The sequence below is a fragment of the Hemicordylus capensis genome, chromosome 9 (genome assembly GCF_027244095.1).
Source record: "Hemicordylus capensis ecotype Gifberg chromosome 9, rHemCap1.1.pri, whole genome shotgun sequence".
In the NCBI taxonomy this organism is placed as follows: Eukaryota; Metazoa; Chordata; class Lepidosauria; order Squamata; family Cordylidae; genus Hemicordylus; species Hemicordylus capensis.
The window spans coordinates 32159851-32176604 of NC_069665.1; the positions used below are offsets into that span (position 1 = coordinate 32159851).

At 57.2% G+C, this 16754-nt stretch overlaps 1 protein-coding gene across 3 annotated transcripts in view; it reads left to right on the forward strand.

Moving 5' to 3' along the window:
• Positions 1-16754, forward strand: part of ZFHX3 (zinc finger homeobox 3) — a 236480-nt gene that overhangs the window by 44408 nt on the left and 175318 nt on the right. The window contains exon 1 of one of the 3 annotated variants that reach the window (XM_053271180.1): positions 7712-7786. The exons of the other annotated variants lie outside the window; for them this stretch is intronic. The gene's annotated coding sequence lies outside the window, so the exon portion shown is untranslated. Of the gene's footprint in view, positions 1-7711; positions 7787-16754 lie in introns of those variants that run through there. 3 annotated transcript variants of the gene reach the window in all.

The window sequence follows — 16754 nt, forward strand, 5'->3', positions numbered from 1 at the left end:
AGAACTGAAGCTAATCAAAGTACAGCTCCCAGAGAAATACATATTTCATAAAACTGAATGTAGGGGACAGGAAATAATGCCCCACAGTCTAATGTTTGTCCTGAGTAAATTGGTGGGAGGGCATTATTTTGTGGTTGGAAACCAACCAGGGCTGGTCACACCAACCGATTCTGAGTTGTTCGAACCAAAGTGCTTGAAATAAACCACTCTTTAGGGACCGTGAGGCATAGTTGACTCCATGGCAGTGGAAGTGCTCTTGGAAGTCAGGTAAAGTGTGCTGTCAAGTCAGTTCTGACTCCTGGCACCCACAGAGCCCTGCGGTGTTCTTTGGTAGAATACAGGAGAGGTTGATCATGGCCATCTCCTGCGCAGTATGAGATGATGCCTTTCAGTATCTTCCTATATTGCTGCTGCCCGATATAGTACCAGCGGGAATTTGAACCGGCAACCTTCTGCTTGTGAGTCAAGCATTTCCCCGCTGCGGCACTTAAGGTGGCTCCTCTTGGAAGTGGCAAAGGGCAAAAAGGAGAGGCAGGGTCAAGGCTTTGAGTCAGCAGCTCCCCCAAACCAGGCACTGCCCGCTCGCTGGGGTGCTGCTTTCCCTCTCTGTGGCACATTCCGGCACAGACCACGGCTTGCCCTGCTCCAAGGATCTGTGCTACACAGACCCCTGGATTGGCATTGTGGCTTTGTTCGTGGCATCCAGAAGAATGTGGGGGGAGGGTCCATGACCTCACTCCAAAGGGAGAGTGGGAGGCAGGGAACAGGGTGGCTGGACCACGGGCAGGGCTGTCCTGTCAGTTGCCACAAACAGATTGGCACGATCCCATTTCTGCCGCAGTCCAATGGGCCTGTGTAGCCAGTCAGGCATGCTCCCCTGCCAAAAAGGTGACCCCGCACCAGGCTCCCTGCCTCCTCACAAGGGCCCAGCCTTGCTTCCACCACGGCCCCCTTGGCCGCAGGCTCTGTCAGGCGTGGTGACATTTCTGCTCCTCAAGCAGGGCTACTCTTTGGGAGGCAAAGACGAGCAGTCTGTGGCAATCTCTCTTCTGTGTGCCGGGGGACATGCTGCGGTCCTGAGCGCCATTGTCTGTGCATGAGGAAACGTAGAGTTAGTTGTGTCTCTTGGAAGTTCTGCTCCATCTCTCCACCCAAACAGAGCCCTGCATGGAATAAACACACGTGACAACTTCAAAAATTCCAAAAACGCAAACATAGCAACATGACATGATAACAAACTAATATGCCACCAGAGGGAGAAATGAGAAACCTGCCTAAAGGCAGTGGAAGATCATCAAGGAAGGGATGGGATGAATATCGGGGGGGGGGGAGCACACAAACGCCCAGATGTGTGCCCAGATGTGCACCGCCGCCAAGCCCAGGCAAGGGTGAATGTTTGCCTGCAAGTTGCCATCCGTGTGCTGGGTCGGGGTCCATCCATCCTGGTGCCCAGCTACTGCAGGAGCAGCTAATTGGCTCAGGCCTGATATTCTGGATTCAGCATGGACATGCATTGATCGCAGTGCAGGGCATTCTTTTTAATTAGCAGACAACGGTTGGCGAAAACATCAGGCAGGAAGCGCTGCCCAAGGCTGGGCAGAAGCATAGAGCCCCCACCCCACCCCAAGCCCCCTCTGCTGCTGGCGGAGCCCTGCCTCCCAGCCCCTCCCGTCTCCCAGAGGTGGCTCACGGCGTGGCCCAGTAGGGGTGAGAGCCAATTATTCTGTGGGTCAGCCCCCCCCCCGCCGCCGTCCCCTTGCTACCCGTCTCTGCTGCTCTGGTGGCATCTGTGGGGACAGAGGGCTCCTTCTTCCATGATGACGGGAGGCCTTGCTCCTCTCTGGGTGTCCCACTAATGGAGTCAGCCGCTGGAAGAGCAGCAGCGAGAGGCTCGGTCTAATTCACACCTTGGCACCAGCAGACGGGGGCTGACATGTCCAATTTACTGTGGCAATGTTTGGCAGGTGTTGAGCCTCAACAGTCACACAGAAAGACACACAACTGCAGAACCAGAGAGAGGCAAGAACATCCTGCAAATGAGACACTCGGGGTGGGGTGGGGGGGTGGGGGGAGCCACACAGACACAAAACAAGTCAGTTGAACATCTGGGCTAATTGGGGCCGGCTGCTGGGGGCTGCGTGGCCTGCCCTTCAGGCCGGGACGGGGGGCCTTCGGGGAGTCCAAAGTGTGTCCGAGCCTTGCTGGCACCTTTGGCACCAGGAGGAAGAGTCTGGCACGCCAAGAAGAGCACCGAGGAAGAGGAGGGCTGGCCTGCTGGTAGCCAGCATGACTTGTCCCCTTAGCTAAGCAGGGTCCACCCTGGTTGCATTTGAATGGGAGACTTGGTATGTGAGCAGATCTTCCCCTCGGGATGGAGCCGCCGCTCTGGGAAGCACAGAAGGTTCCCAGTCCCCTCCCTGGCAGCATCTCCCAAGACAGGGCTGAGAGAGACTCCTGCCTGCAAGGTTGGAGAAGCCGCTGCTGCCAGTCTGTGAAGACAAGACTGAGCTGGGTGGAGCAAGGGCCTGACTCAGTAGAGGGCAGCTTCCTCTGTTCCTATGAAGCTTCTCCCCCAGAACTGCTGGAGTGCTCAGAGCCCCCCGAATCACTCAGGACGCCTCTGCTTGGACAGGCTGGAGGAGGGAGACTCCGCACAGCCCTCTTCCACCCCAGCGTCCCAGGGCAGAGGTCTGGCTGCTTTGGACCTGGACTGCTGGATGCTGCTGCGTGTTCCTGGGACACGGAAAGGGATGCAGAGTTGGTGTGTGTGGAAAAGAGGCCACTACAGGGAGACACCGCAGAGGGGTCCAAAACTATGCATGGAGCAGAGCATGGGCAGAGAGACATCCGCCCCCCCCCCCCGAAAATGAAGGCCGGGGAATTTAGGAGCAACAAAAGGAAGTCCTTTTTCCAGCCACGTGTCATTAATCATGGGATTCTCTGCCACGGGATGTAGGGATGGCCACCAGTTGGGATGGCGTTGAAGGGGGCTTGGAGAAAGCCATGGAGGACAGGGCTACCTAGGGCTACAGGCTACCTGCAGGATGCCTCCGAATACCAGCTGCCGGGGAGCCATGCAGCTAGAGAGAGGGCGGCCTCCCCCTCTTGCCTGGGGGCTCCCCGGAGGCATCTGGCGGGCTACTGTGGGAAACGGGAGGCTGGGCTAGAGGGGCTTGCTTGGGCCTGGTCCAGCGCAGGGCTGCTCTTTGGTTCACAGTTGAACCCAGCAGAGAACTCCTCGCCACGGTGGTGACCGTGAAGGTGCTGGCGATGGCAGAGGTCACAGAAGCCCCAGAGGGAAGGGAAGGGAAGCCGGAGCCAGAGAGCCCTGCAAGGTCCCCTCCTGAGCAGCGCCTGCCTCCTGCCTCCTCCCGGACGTCCTCCGGCCCTTCCCAGAGACGCCACTTGGGTCCCCGGTGGAACCAGAAGTGGCTCCCAGTGGCATGGAGACCTCTGCGCACACCTCTCGGAGATTATCCCGCCGTTAAATATTTGTAGGATAACCAGAGAGGCCTAATTTAGTTTTTGTTTCTTTCTCTCTGTGGTTTAATCACAGATGAAAGAGACTAATAGCACTACAGAGCTTTCTGGTGATCAAAGGCCAATCAATCCTCTTTGTGGAGTAATTAACTATTTGCTAAACTTGCAGAATTGATTTCCATTTAGGGCTAAGAGAGAAGATTTTAAATGAAGACCGATTTGCCAGGCGTGAGGACGGAATCCCAGCTCTGATGCCAGGAGAGATTCGGGGTGATGAATTGGAGCTGGCTAATTGGAGCCTGAGAAATGGTGCTGGAATCTGCCCCCCCCCGCTCTGGCTTTAGGTGGGGGGGGGGAGATGACGAGCAGCAGGAGGAAATGGGGCTCAGCGGCCAGGAGGCAGGTGCAGCTGCTGGGGCGCTGAGGGCCCCCTCGTGGCCAGGGCTGCAGAGGGGCTGGGGGGGGGGCTGCACAAGGAGGAGGGCCCTTCTTCATGAAGGGGGTGGGGTGGGGCTGCCTGCCCTGCCCTGCCCTCCTCTGTGGGCCTCTCCGCAGTCAAGAGCAGCACGGGGGGAGCAGGCTGCCCTGGCCCCCTAGTCAGCCCTCCTGCTTAGGAGAAGGGGGCTGTCTGTAGCACCTGCAGGCAACAAGGGCCCACCACGGGGACACAGGAAGCTGCCATAGACTGAGTCGGGCCCTTGGTCCATCCAGCTCAGCACTGTCTACCCAGACTGGCAGCGGCTTCTCCATCACGACTAGTGGTCGTTAGTATATCATGTGTTCTCCGTGCATATGTCCAAAAGTGTTTAGGCTGGTCGCCGTCACCACATCTTGTGGCAGAGGATTCCACAGATGAAGGCAGGATGTAAAGAAGGGCCTGGTCCTTTGGTCTGCCTGCAATCTGTTGCTGGTCCGCTTCATTGGGCCTCATGGGATGGGGGGAGCACCCAGCTGGCTTTCCATTGTGTTTGGGCACATGCCTCGGGGGGGTGGGGTGCCTCTGTGGGGTCCCAAGTGCAGGTCACATACCCGGCTGCAAATTGTGCCCCCCACCCCACCCCCCGCAGAGCTGTGGCTTGGTCTTCTGAGGCCGGCGGGGGCCCCTGCGCTGGGGGGGGGAGCCGCAGAGAGAGAGAAGGGGCTGCTCTGGCCGGGAGGAGGAAACGCTGCTCTCCTTTGGGCTGACCTGAAGCTTTCCATGCAGGGCCTGCCACGGATGGACTCGCTGCCGGATAATTACGTTAGGGACCCGGGCGGACGGACTGCTGGAAATCAATTCAGTTGGGCCCGCATGTTTGTTCGGAAATCCACTCAGCCAATTCTGGAGTCGATTAGGCTGCAGGGCCAGTGCGGTGACCTCTCCAGGATTGGGGTTGACACTTGAGCGGAGGCGTTTGTCCAGCCAGAGGACAGGCCTGCCAGCGAGGCACTCTTATCTCCCCTAAATTGGATTACTCAGATCTGCTTGTTCTCTTTAAAGATAGCTACTCCGCGGTGTGGCCCCCCCCTCCTATCTGTCGGAGACGGTTACCTAGTGATGACCATTTAGCAGGCTGTTTTTAGCTATTCCTGGACAGTTAACACTTAATGCCGCCAGCAACCATCACTTCCCCGCCCAGCGGCTCTGCTGGGCTCCCAGGATGCCTGCCTTGTCCAAGGCCACGCTGGGAAAGGGTGGCCTTTCGGGCTGCAGAAGGGGCTGGAGCGGCTGGCGTCTCTGCTGGGTCGAATCCGCACTCAGCTGCAGCCCAGAATGGGCCCGCTCCGAAGGGAGCATTCTGACGTGGAACCCAGGACGTTGACGACTGTCATGCATATTTCTATACCTCTTTTCTGCCAGAGGTTTCAGAGCGGTTTGCACAGAAAAACAAAGAGATGAAATGGTCCCCTGTCCCCAAAGGACTCGCAGTCTGAAAAACAACAGCCGCTGGAAGGGTGCTGTGCTGGGGCTGAATAGGGCCAGTTGCTCTCCCCGCTCAACAGAAGAGAATCGCCACTTGGAAAGGGGGCCCCTTTGCTCTCCGTTCGCACCTGCCCCTCCCCTTCTCACCCCCCCCCCCACTGTCTGCCCTTTCTGTTGGTTCTGGGGAACTCAGGAGGGAGGGAGGGAGGGAGGGTGGTGGACCCTCTTGGTGGAAGAGACATGACAGTGACTCAGAGGCTGTGGGGGTCGGGGGGGGGGAGAAGAGCTGGCTGGCTGGCTGGCTGGCGGAAAAAGAATGCCCCCCCCCCCCCGCCGCTCTCCTGGGATTCAGGGCTCATTCGTCTGGAACTCCTCTCAAGGCCAAAATGGATGAGATGTAAAATGCGAGGACACACTTCTGTGGCTCTGATGTTTTAGAATAGATGTGGGGGCCCCAATCCAGTTCAGGATGATGGTGTGAAGGGTGAGGGTTTCGCTTTTTCTCCTGCATCATTTTCCAGGTGAAAATCCCTCCCCAAATTGCTCTTTGCCCTGGGAGGTAAAAGCATCTGCGTGTAAGGAACAGCTGGGCCTGGGGCTGGGTGGGTTCCTGCAGCCAAACCGCACGGAGGGAACAGCAGGACTCCCTCCTCCATTCTGTGGTCTGGGTTAGAATTGTCCCTCTCGGTGCGCGGCTGGTTTTTGAAAACCAAAGAGGCGAAAAGGGGATCGTGGGTTTCTCATCCTTCTAGTCTGGCCCTGGTGAGGATCAGAAGTGGCTGCTCCTAAGAAGCCGGAGGGGGGGGAGGCACAGCTGCCTCTGCTTCCCAGAGCTCTGTTAGCGCCTTTCTCTCCTGCCCTGCGCTCCCTGCAGGCTGGCCATTGCTTACCTGCACAGCCCCACCTGAGCAATGGCCGGCCTGCAAGCAGCACAGCTCTAAGTAACGGGGGGTCGGGAGGGGGGGCATGCTGAGCGGCTGGCGGGAAGCAGAGGCAGCTGTGCCTCCGTGGCTGCCCCCTGCCCAGCACGGGAGGACGAGCTGCTCCTGATGAGGAGGCAGACCCTGACACTCTCCGTCATATCTATCTATCTATCTATTTAAAATATTTACACCCCGCCCCTCCAGGACTACCGCTCAGGGTGGCTCACAGCATTAGTAAAGGAGATACAGTGTAAAATACAAGATTAATAAAGTTTAGAGGAGTTAAAAGACCAGGCTGAAACCACATTTTAAAATTACCATTTAAAAAACAAGTTTAAAAAACAATCAAAAGGTATTAATAAAAAGCTAAAATGTGATGATTTAAACCATCACTTCCTGCTGAGATTAGAGTGACTCCATTGCTGTTGGCTTGTTGGCGTTTAGGAAACAACAGAAGACACATCTCTTCAGCCAAGCGTTTTCGTGTTTTTATGGACATTTTAATCTGGTTTTTTATATTTATTTAAGTTGGTTTGTTTTATGCTGTAAACCACCTAGAGACTTGGGTAGTGAGCAGTATGCAAATTTATCAAATAAACAAATAAATAATGAAAACCTGAGAACTGTGAAAACTAAAGAACCTACCAGATGTAAGCAGCAGATAAAACATTAAAAAGCCTCTTTTAAAAGCTGTGTTTTAAATTGTTTTTTAAAAACACTGAGGGAGGGAGCATGGCCAAGCTCTGCAGGGAGGGCGTTCCAAAGCCGAGGGGCCACAACTGGAAAGACCCCGTCTCTAGTTCCCGCCAACTGGATGAGCAGGGCCTGAGCGGAGGGCCCTGGCAGGTCCCTATGGCTGGATGTGCCAGGCCCCCCCAGCCCCAAGCCGCGCAGAGCTTTCACTCACCACACACTGCATGGAAACAGGAGGGTGGGAAGGCAGACTCCTCTGTCCCCAGCCGGTGGGCAGAGAAATGTGACCAGGTGCCTCGTGGCTGTGCAGGAGAAACCCAGCGACTCTGAGGCCCTGGCCACTCCCTGCAGCATGAGCAGCTGTGCCTTGAAGCCAGCCTTTCTCAGCTCCGGCAGGCCGGGTTGGAGGGGAGCAGCAGCCACCTGTGTGACCTGGCAGCTGGCAGCATAGACAGAACTGGGGGGGGGGGGCAGCCAGGGCACCTGCCCTAGGTGCCACTGAGGAGGAGGCGCCACGCCAGTCCCTGCCACCCACTGCCCACCTGCCCAGCCCCAGGGCCCCTCAGCCACTTGCTTTGCCTCCAGCTGGGCCTAGGATGGGAGCAGCAAACTGCAGAGCTCTTCTCCTCTCCCCGCCTCTCAGCTGATGGGCAGGCGGGTGGGCGGGCAGGGCTTCCAGAGAGGCCTCCCTGAAGCCTGAACTGGGCAGGCCAGGAAGGAGGAGGCAGGCAGCGCTCTCTGCAGCAGGAGACCCCCGGCCAGGACCCTGCAGCACAGCCTTGGCCAGGTAGGCTGGGGATTCCTTTTTGTGGTGGTCCCCCACCCCCACCTCGGGTATATAGAGATCTGCTTGCCATAGGCCTTTGATATGCGGAGGGGGGGCTGAGAAGTCTCTTTAAATTAAATAATTTAAAGCAGATTGGAGAATTTGCTGGCTTTAAAAACAAAAGCTATCTAAAAAGGCCCATAAGTGGCTTGTTTCATGGCAGAAAGTTACAAAAACTTCTGGAACAAATATTTATTTATTCATTCATTTGTTTATAAATGCACTTGTGTTTAAGTTATTTTGCAACCCAGAAGGTCTGAGTGAGAACTGTGAAGCAGGTGTGGTGCTTTTATTTTATTTTTCTTGTGTGTGAACTGCTCTCCAATAACTTGCAGGGACTTCAGGGTAAATCTGGCCCACCTGTGAATGCAGCACCTCCATTCCAGAGGAGGAGATGTGTGTTAAAGGGCTTTAAAAGCCTGGTGTGGAAAACCTCCTGGAATCAAACTTGACTGAATTTGTTCAGAATTCTGAGAAAACAAACATAGGCTCACCCTGCATGGTTGAAAGTCTCCTTTGCTGATCTGCAGCGAGGGGGCCATTGTAATAATTAGCGTTGCTAGTGTGTTCTAGGCATTAAAAGGAGCACAAATATATAGTACTCAATGTATATCAGTGTGCATGTGTGTATTCAGTGAAATGTATTTCCAGGCAGCATACTTATTTTGAAATATCAGACTTCAATCCTTGGGGGCCTGGGGGGTGCGGAGGCCCTGGACTTTGAGGGGCTGGGGGCCCATTTTAAAATCTCATCTTGGCCCATTCCAACCTTGCTGTGCCCCTGGCGGTCACCACACATGGGTTTCTGCACAGAAGAAACTTCCATGTAGAAAATGTGTCTCTTGTGAATTGACCCTGAGTTTTCCATCCATGACTGGGATATCTGAGAGTTAGAGCCAGTAATAAAAGAACAGCACACTGCTTGTGACGGGAAGGGGCAAATGACAATGATTTCTTAGTCTGGCAGGGGCTGGTTTTGGCCCTGGCAGAACTTGGCTGTCTGCTCCTGTTGCAAATGCCTCTGTCTAGTGTGGCAAACTAATGTCTCCTCCTCCCTCCTGGTGTCACAGTAAGCACTGGTGTGGTGAATACACATATACCCCATCCTGAGCCAACAGTCATTACAAGAGAGAGGCTGGCAGGAATCATTCACTGGTTTATAGGCTCCCCCACACCCCGCACCCCGGCCACCTTCTTCTTCCCCTATTTTGCTCGTGGCTCTTTGGGCAGGTGATCCTCTAGGACAAAGTCATGTTTTTTAAATAGGCATGAGACGAGACAGAGAAAATGACACTTGGAATCCTCGCATAACTCCTGACTGTTGTTCTAAGTCTTTTACGGAGATGGCTCATGTTTCCAGGTTTTGATCAACAACCATGTCTAGATGGTACAGTGTTCCTTTTAACAGGGATTTCCAGGTATTGTTGACTACAAGTCCCATCATTCCTGCTTGGACAGGGGCGCAATTTCAGTGCTTGCCCTAGGCGCTATTTTCCCTAGATACGCCTCTGCGATTGTGGCAAGGCCCCGCCCCGCCCCAAGGAGCAAGTTCTTTGCAGAAGGTTTTCCATGCAGAACCACCTTTGCTGGCAGGGCTGGGGGACAGTTGGTGGCTGCTCTGAGACCAGAAGCCCCATCAAAGAAGCAGAAACCAAGAGTGCATGGTGCTGAGTAAAGTGGTGGCTCTTTTCTATTTAGCAAGGGGAGAGCGACTGGCCCTCTCCATCCCCAGCACAGCACCCCTCCAGTGGCTGCTGTTGGTGTCTGCCTTATGTTTCCTGTTTGATTGGGAGCCTTTGGGGACAGGGAATCCTCTTGTTCATTATTTATTTGTTTTTCTATGCAAACCGCTTTGCAACATTTGTTGAAAAGCAGTGGTGTAGTAGTAGTAGCAGTATGGTGTGAGCAGTGTGTGGCGCTGCAGGGGTGGGCAGGGATGCAGTCCTGGAACTTCCCCACCCCCACCCCCGGGCGCTTTCCCGATTAACTCCTACCACAGGGTCACGGCGGATCTGCAAAGTGTGCGTCCGTACGGCCTGTGTTGTGACACCGCAGGCCCTGCATTGACAGCAGGGTGCCGCTCACATTTCTGATGCCTTATTCCGGATTCTGTCCTTGCAGAAAAAAATAGTTATATTTCCCTGTTGTAGGAGTCTGAGATTCTGGGGTTCGTTTTCAATACGATCCTGCCAAGCCGAAGCATTTTATCCCTGTTGCAGCATGTAATCTGGAAAGCGCCCGGGGTCTCAGCAGGGACACAAAGCCCTCGGCTTACTAAAAGGGAGTCATCTGCTGCTCTTCCTAGTCCAACGGTTTGCTGCATAACTGAATACTGGACTACAGTTGTGGTTATTATTATTTATTTTATTTATTTAAGATATTTCTATTCCACCCCAAACCCGCATCTCTATTACCGTTCTTCTGGTGATATCTTCCACCCTTTGTGGCTGACAATCCGGACGGCTCTTCTGGGTGAATGACCTCATAATGATCCAGGATTAGGACACTATCCTTGACTTCTTGTAAAGAGCACCCAAATTATTACATCTATCTAAGTGGGCCGGGTGTGCGGCAACTGGGGTGGGCATAGCTATGGGGTGTGGCTGCCCAAGTGGGTGTAGCTGTGGGGTTTGCCATGGAGAGTGCCAGTGCTCCTGCGTGGGCACCTACCCCACTGGGCTGCATGGGAGCCTGGCTTGACATGGGTGGACCATTGGAAGGGTTGAAGAGCCATTGTGGCCCCATTCCTGGATTGCTGAGCCTTTGCAGGGTGCTTTCCAGATGGTGAAATCATCACGGTGTCATGATGTATCCCTTAAGTGTCCTTCCTTACTGCCTGACTCTTGACCTCGTAGTCTCTGCACTGACAGCAAGGTGCCGTTCATTTCTGACGCCTTCTTTTGTGTTTTATTGCTGCATTACAGCCCTATAACGTTGCATCTGCATTGGAAAAAAATAGCGGTATTTGCCTGTTGTAGGAGGCAACGGATTTCAACGGTGGTTTTAAATTGGCACCACAAAACATCGCCATTGACACCACTTTTTGCGGTGTAAAGCTCACTGTCTGGAAACCACCCAGGCCAGCATAGTCCCGCCCCACCCTGGCCCCCATCCCAGCAGCTGGACGGTCCTGGCCCCTGAGAGGAAGGCTTTCCGCTCACTGACTTTGGATTGCTGGACGCACAGACAGCACTGTGGAAAGCCCAGTGGGATCAGAAGCCGCCTACGAGGGTTCCGCCTCTTAATCTACAAAGCATAATTAATCCTCTTTTAGCTAGATGCACGGAGGAGCCCCCTCCCACCCCCCACCTTGTAAATGAACTCGATCAGGTTCCGGGGGCTGCAGCCACGGCTTCTTCTGTCAGTTCTGACCCTTAGCAAATATTCTTGCAAAAGAGATGGAATTAACAGAAGTAGCAGACCTCGGGAAAGCAGAGCTGGCTGCGCAAATACGGGAAGAGACTGGCAATCCTCCTTAAACACAACTGATAGCTCTGACTTCCTGCTCAGCTGCCTGCCAATATCAATGAGTTTCTCTTTCCGGGAGCCCTAGCACCTGCCTCCTTGGCCTCCGCGCCTGGGAAAGATCAGGGAAGCCACAACCCCCACCCCCACCCCAAGCAAGCCTTTGTTGCTGGACTGGGCCGAGGGAGCCCAGAGCTAGACGCCAGGGGGCTGCCGTGCCCAGAGCCATCCCTCCGCCTCCAGAAGACCCACTTGGCCCGACAGGACGCACCTCCTCGCGGCCTCCTCCGCCTCCCTGTCTTACCAATGTGTGCCCAAGATGTCTGGAGAGACTCAAGAAGCCGCCAGCCTCCCCACGGAGAGTCCCCACGCTTGGCAAGGGAAGAGGAAGCGGCCACCGTGGCCCCATAGAAGGACGTGTGGGATGTGGCTCCTCTTGCGTGCCCTTCCGCTGGGCTCCCAGTGCTTCTGGAAGCACCTTGGCACCTCACTGCCCTGGTACAACCTTCAAAGAAGAGTCCAAAAAGACAACGCCAGCCTGGCCAACTAAGGACTTGGTCTTCTTGGATGTGGGAAGCTGCCCTCGGCCGAGGCAGAGCCTTGGTCCAACGAGCTCGGTCTTGTTATCCCCACTGGATGGCAGCGGGGCTCCCCCAGGGTCCAGGCAGGAGTCTCTCCCAGCCCTCCCGGGAGATCTTGACCTGGGCCCGTCTTGGGGCCAAGCGGATGCTCTGCCCCTGAGCTCTGGCCCCCTCCCCTTACACTGTGCTTGCACATAGTCACCCATCCAAAGGGTCAGCCAAGGGGGCCATTCAGGCTGGCCACCAGCAGACCAGCTCTCCTCCCCCCCCCCCAAGGATCTGTGGCGGTTCTCTTCACTGGTGCCCTCTCAAGCCCCCTTCAGAGTCTGCCTGAGCAGGAACCCTTGACTGAGCAGACGGAGGCTGGATCCACCACCGCCCACAGTCCGCTCTGTACCTCTGGATGTGTTAGGGGTGGAAGCCACACCACCAGAGGATGCCCATGCCGGCAGAAAGGGGCTGTCCGTGCAAGAGCGGGGGTGGGGGTCTAGAGGAGCGTGCCCCCTTCCTGGGTTTTGTGCTTCTTCCATGGAAGGGGAAGGCTCTGTGCCGCCACCCTGCCCGTGCCGCTTGGCCGGCCCCAGCCTGAGGCCAGTGGGAGCCTGACCCCCAGCCCCAGGGAGAGCCAGCCGCGCCCGGCCATGCGAGGGCCCCACCCTCGGCCGCCACACCTGCCATCCTAGCAGGAGAGGTGTAACCGCTGCCGCTGCCGCTGCCGCCCCCTCTGCCACTGCGGGTCCCAGAAGGGCCTGCTTCAGGATAATGAGTGTGGAAATGCCGCATTGGTAATGAACTGCGTGCAGCCTTCCAACTCACTCGTGCCGAAAATTCGCACTTGCCTTTCCCGTAACTTGTCACTTGTGGGCTTCCTTATTGTGCGGCATGTAAACAAGGCCGGGGGAGCTGTCCTTCCTTTGTGTCCACGTAGATTTGCCCATTAATCCGACTCCCCCCTCCCCCTTTCCTCACCAATGCGTGCAGGATTACACAAAGCAGAAGTCATTAATTTTTATCTCTGACGATCTGTAGGGTTTCTAATGGGGCCCGGCTTGCTTATGCACCACCAATTACATGTCATAAGTGCTTGTAGGGGCTGGAGCTGCCCCAGAGGCTGATGAACCGCTGCCTGCGCCCCAATTAGTATGCAGTGGGGGGCTCCCTCCCCCTAGGAGCAGCCGGCCTGGCGGTGGGGCTGGCCGGGCTCTGCGGCTGGCCAAGGCACCGGGGCCGGGCGGGGGCGCCCTTGTGGAGAGGGCCTGGGGCGCCCAGGGGCTGAGCTGTGTCCGCTGAGGACCCCCCCCCGGGGCCTCCTCTGCCCCCTGCCCTGCCCTGCCCTCTCTGGGCACGTGGGGAGCTCCCGGCCCAAGGCAGGCCCGGCCAGAAGGGCCTCCGCTCGGGCCCCCCCACCCCCCCGGCCTCCGTGGCTGGGCCCTCCTTGCCGGCTCAAGGGGCCAGCATCCCTCCCCCCCCCCGCATCCTCCGGAGCGCACCCTATTACACTCTCATCATGTTAATCGCAGGCCTAAGGTATGTTGCCATGTGAACAAGTCATCCCGTCTCCATAGCAACCAGCCAGATTGCAACACACCACTCGGAGAAGTGGACGCTCCCCCCTCCCCCCGCCCGGGCTCCCCCCCCCCCGCCTTCTTTTGTTAAATTTGCTGAAGGGCTCACAATAGGAGGATGCGAGGAGGAGCTGCTCTTCCAGGAGCTTTGCTTTTAACCTGTGCGCTGCTGCTGCTGCGGCATAAACAGAGAGGCCGCGTGCGGGGGGGGGCCCTTCCGGGGAGGCTCAAGGAGGCCTTCGAGCCTCCCCCCCACCCCCCACCCCGGAATCCCTGCCTGCCCTGGTGGGGGGGGCGCCAGGAGGATCCCTCTCCGTGCTGGGCAGAGCCCGGGAGCCCCCCCCCCGGCACTCTGTGTGTGTGCGTGCGCCGGAGGGGGGCTGAGGGGCTCTTCCACCTTTCCTCTCTGGGTAGAAGGAGGTGGCCTCCCCCCCCCGCACACACACACACGGCAGGGAAAGAGAGCTTCCGCTTCCGCCTAACGAGCCCTGGGATGCTGCTTGTGGGCGCCCAGGACGTGGGGGGACCCCGCTCAAAGTGCTCCAGCGACCCCTTTAATCAGGCTAGAGAAGAACCCGGGCAGGTAACAGCCGGAACTGCGGATCACGTGAAGCCGGCCCTGACGGCCCAAGCGTGGGGATGGCCTGTTGGCGAATGGCTGTGCCCTCACGGGCAAAGAGCAAGCTCACCCTGCTCCCTCGTGGCCAGCCCCGTGGAGAACTCAGCGGGGACCCTCTTTCCTTCCCCACCATTGACTGCTTCAGAGGCTGAGTGTTTCCCAGAGCTTTGCTGCTGCAGCAGTGCTGGTTGGGGCTCTCTGCATTCAGCGGGTGGGGAGGGAGCCCGGAGGGAACACCCCCCACCCCCCACCCTCCCCTCCTGGGGACAGGCTGCTGCAGCACTGGTGCTCAGTCCATGGCTGGAGCTAGCAGTGCAAGCAGAGGCCTCCAGCGGGCCTCCCTGGGGGATCTCCGCGGCCTGGGTGGCAAGAGGGGGGCGGGCCGGCCAGTGGGCGTTGGCGCTTGTGGCAGGTTCTGGGGAGATGCCTGCTGCCTCTGGGCCTCCTGTGGGGGTCCCTGCCCATGTAGTTTTGTATGTGCCTGCTGCATGCCCTGTGCCCTTCAGTTTACAGTGGAACTCCCAAATAAGCTGATGAAAACAAAGCGATTCCAAGAACAGCGCAAAACAAAACAACACAACACAACACACACACACACGCCCAGGAGGAAGCTGCCTCTAGCCAGTGGCCTTAAGAGCAGCATGCAACGTGGAAAGGGACATTGTCCATTGCCTGCAAGGCCAGAAGGTCAGCCTCAGGCAGGCAAAGCTCCTGCCCGGTTCAAACGACAACAGCAGCTATTTATAGACCGCTTTTCAACAAACGTTCCCAAAGCGCTTTACACAGAGAAATAATCAACAAATAAGATGGCTCCCTGTCCCCAAAGGGCTCACAGTCTAGAAAGAAACGTGAGAGAGACCCCAGGCACCGCCACGGGAGGGCAGCTGTGCTGGGGGTGGGCAGGGCCAGTTGCTCTCCCCCTGCTCATTCGAGAGAATCACCGCTTTTGAGAGATGCCTCTTTGCTCCGTTAGCAGCGGGGAAGGGGGGAGAGGCCATTTCTTCGGCCCACCTGGAGACCTGGGGGCAGGAGGAGGCGCCCATGAAGGCTTGGGCCAGGCCAGCGCCCTGCCCAGAGCAAGCAGCAACTCCTGCTGGCGGGTGCAGAGCGGCACCCCCCCCGCCCCCCGTCCTCCAGCTCATGGGTGGGTGGCCGACAGAGAAGCACAAGAGGCAGCATCAGCTCCCGTGGAGCCGATGCAGGGCACAGGTTGGAAGCCGCTTCCTCCTTGTGCCGGCCGTGGCTCACGTGGCAGCCCGTGCAGGTGGCAGCAGGAGTCCAGCGGGGGCCTTGCCCTCCAGCCCGCTTCGCGCCTCCCCTGCGCCATCCTTCCTGTGCGGGCTCCTGCGGGACCCTGCAAGTTCCCTTCCCTTTGCCTTGGCTCAGGGGGGCGGGCTCTGTGCAATCCATTGCTGAAACTAATTACAAGATATAATTAAACTGTGACATGAAGATATTATACCGTGAGTTTACTAATGACACCGCGAAGTTGTACCGCCAGCACAGGACAGTGATTACACGTCATTCATTATTTATCCCTCTGCTCAATGAGACGCTGACATTTTCAAAAATTGCTTTGAGGTTTCTAAATTGTTGGCAGCAGGATGGTCTGGAAGGAGCTGGCCTTCCTCTCTGTGACTTAGGCAAACCTCGGGAGTCTCCTCCTCCTCCTCCTCCTCCCTCTTCCCAAGAACGATGCCAGGAACAGGAGGCAAGGCTGGCCCGGCTGGGCCCTGCTCGGGTGCGGGTCTGCTGCTGCCCCAGGCCTGGGGAAGCCGCGTGGGGCTGGAGACTCCCAGCGCGGGCAGCCGGGTGCTCCTTCAGCCCCTCCAGCTGGGCGAGGGGCCTGAGTGGGCGTGTGTGCCAGGTGGGGGGGCGGGGGGCCTCGCCCGGGCAGGCAGCAGGAGCTGGGTCTGGGCGGTGGGCCTGCCCTGCGGGGCGCTGGCGTCTCCCGGGTGTGGTGCTCCTCTCACCAGTGGCTGGGAACGGGAGAGTCCTGGGTGGCAGCCCCCGGGGCGGGGCTTCGGAAGGGCCAGCGATCGCTGGGGGGGGGGGCTCAGCGGCTCTGTGTGGCCGGATCATTCCTCTCACTCTCCGGAGAACGCCCCAGGATCCACTTCCAAGCTGCAATGGGATTAGGTTGCGGCCGTGTTCCTCTGCCCCCCGCCCCCCCCCCCAATCCTGGCTCGTGGGGGTCAGAGACACGGCCAGGTGCTCCCGGCTCTCTCTGGCCACTCACCTCTCCCTAACCCCAGGGGTAATGAAAGCTGCTTGTTTTCATCAGAGACGCCGCTGGACGGCTTAAGACGAGGCTTAATTTCTTCAGAGTGTAATGGCATCCCAGCATCTATAATTAGACTGTTTTCTCTCCTGCGTTGATTAAATACGGTGTATCCAGAGAACCAAATGATGAATATTGGACTGGAGGGTGCCGAGCCAATGGCTGGTAAAATGGCCCCAATAAATACACCCCAAAGTGGGGACAGGAAAGGGGGCCCTGAGCCCGTCCCCGGGGAAGAGAAACCAGTGTGCACCCTGGGCGGCTGGCCCTCTTTTCAGCTGCCAGGCAAAGCCCTGAAGAGGCACCCGACACGTGCTTTTCCATATGGAAGCTAAAAGAGGGACCACCATCAGAATCACTGCTTGCTTCCTGGCACCACCCTTGGCTGATTTCTGGAACTCATTGCCACAGGGTGTTG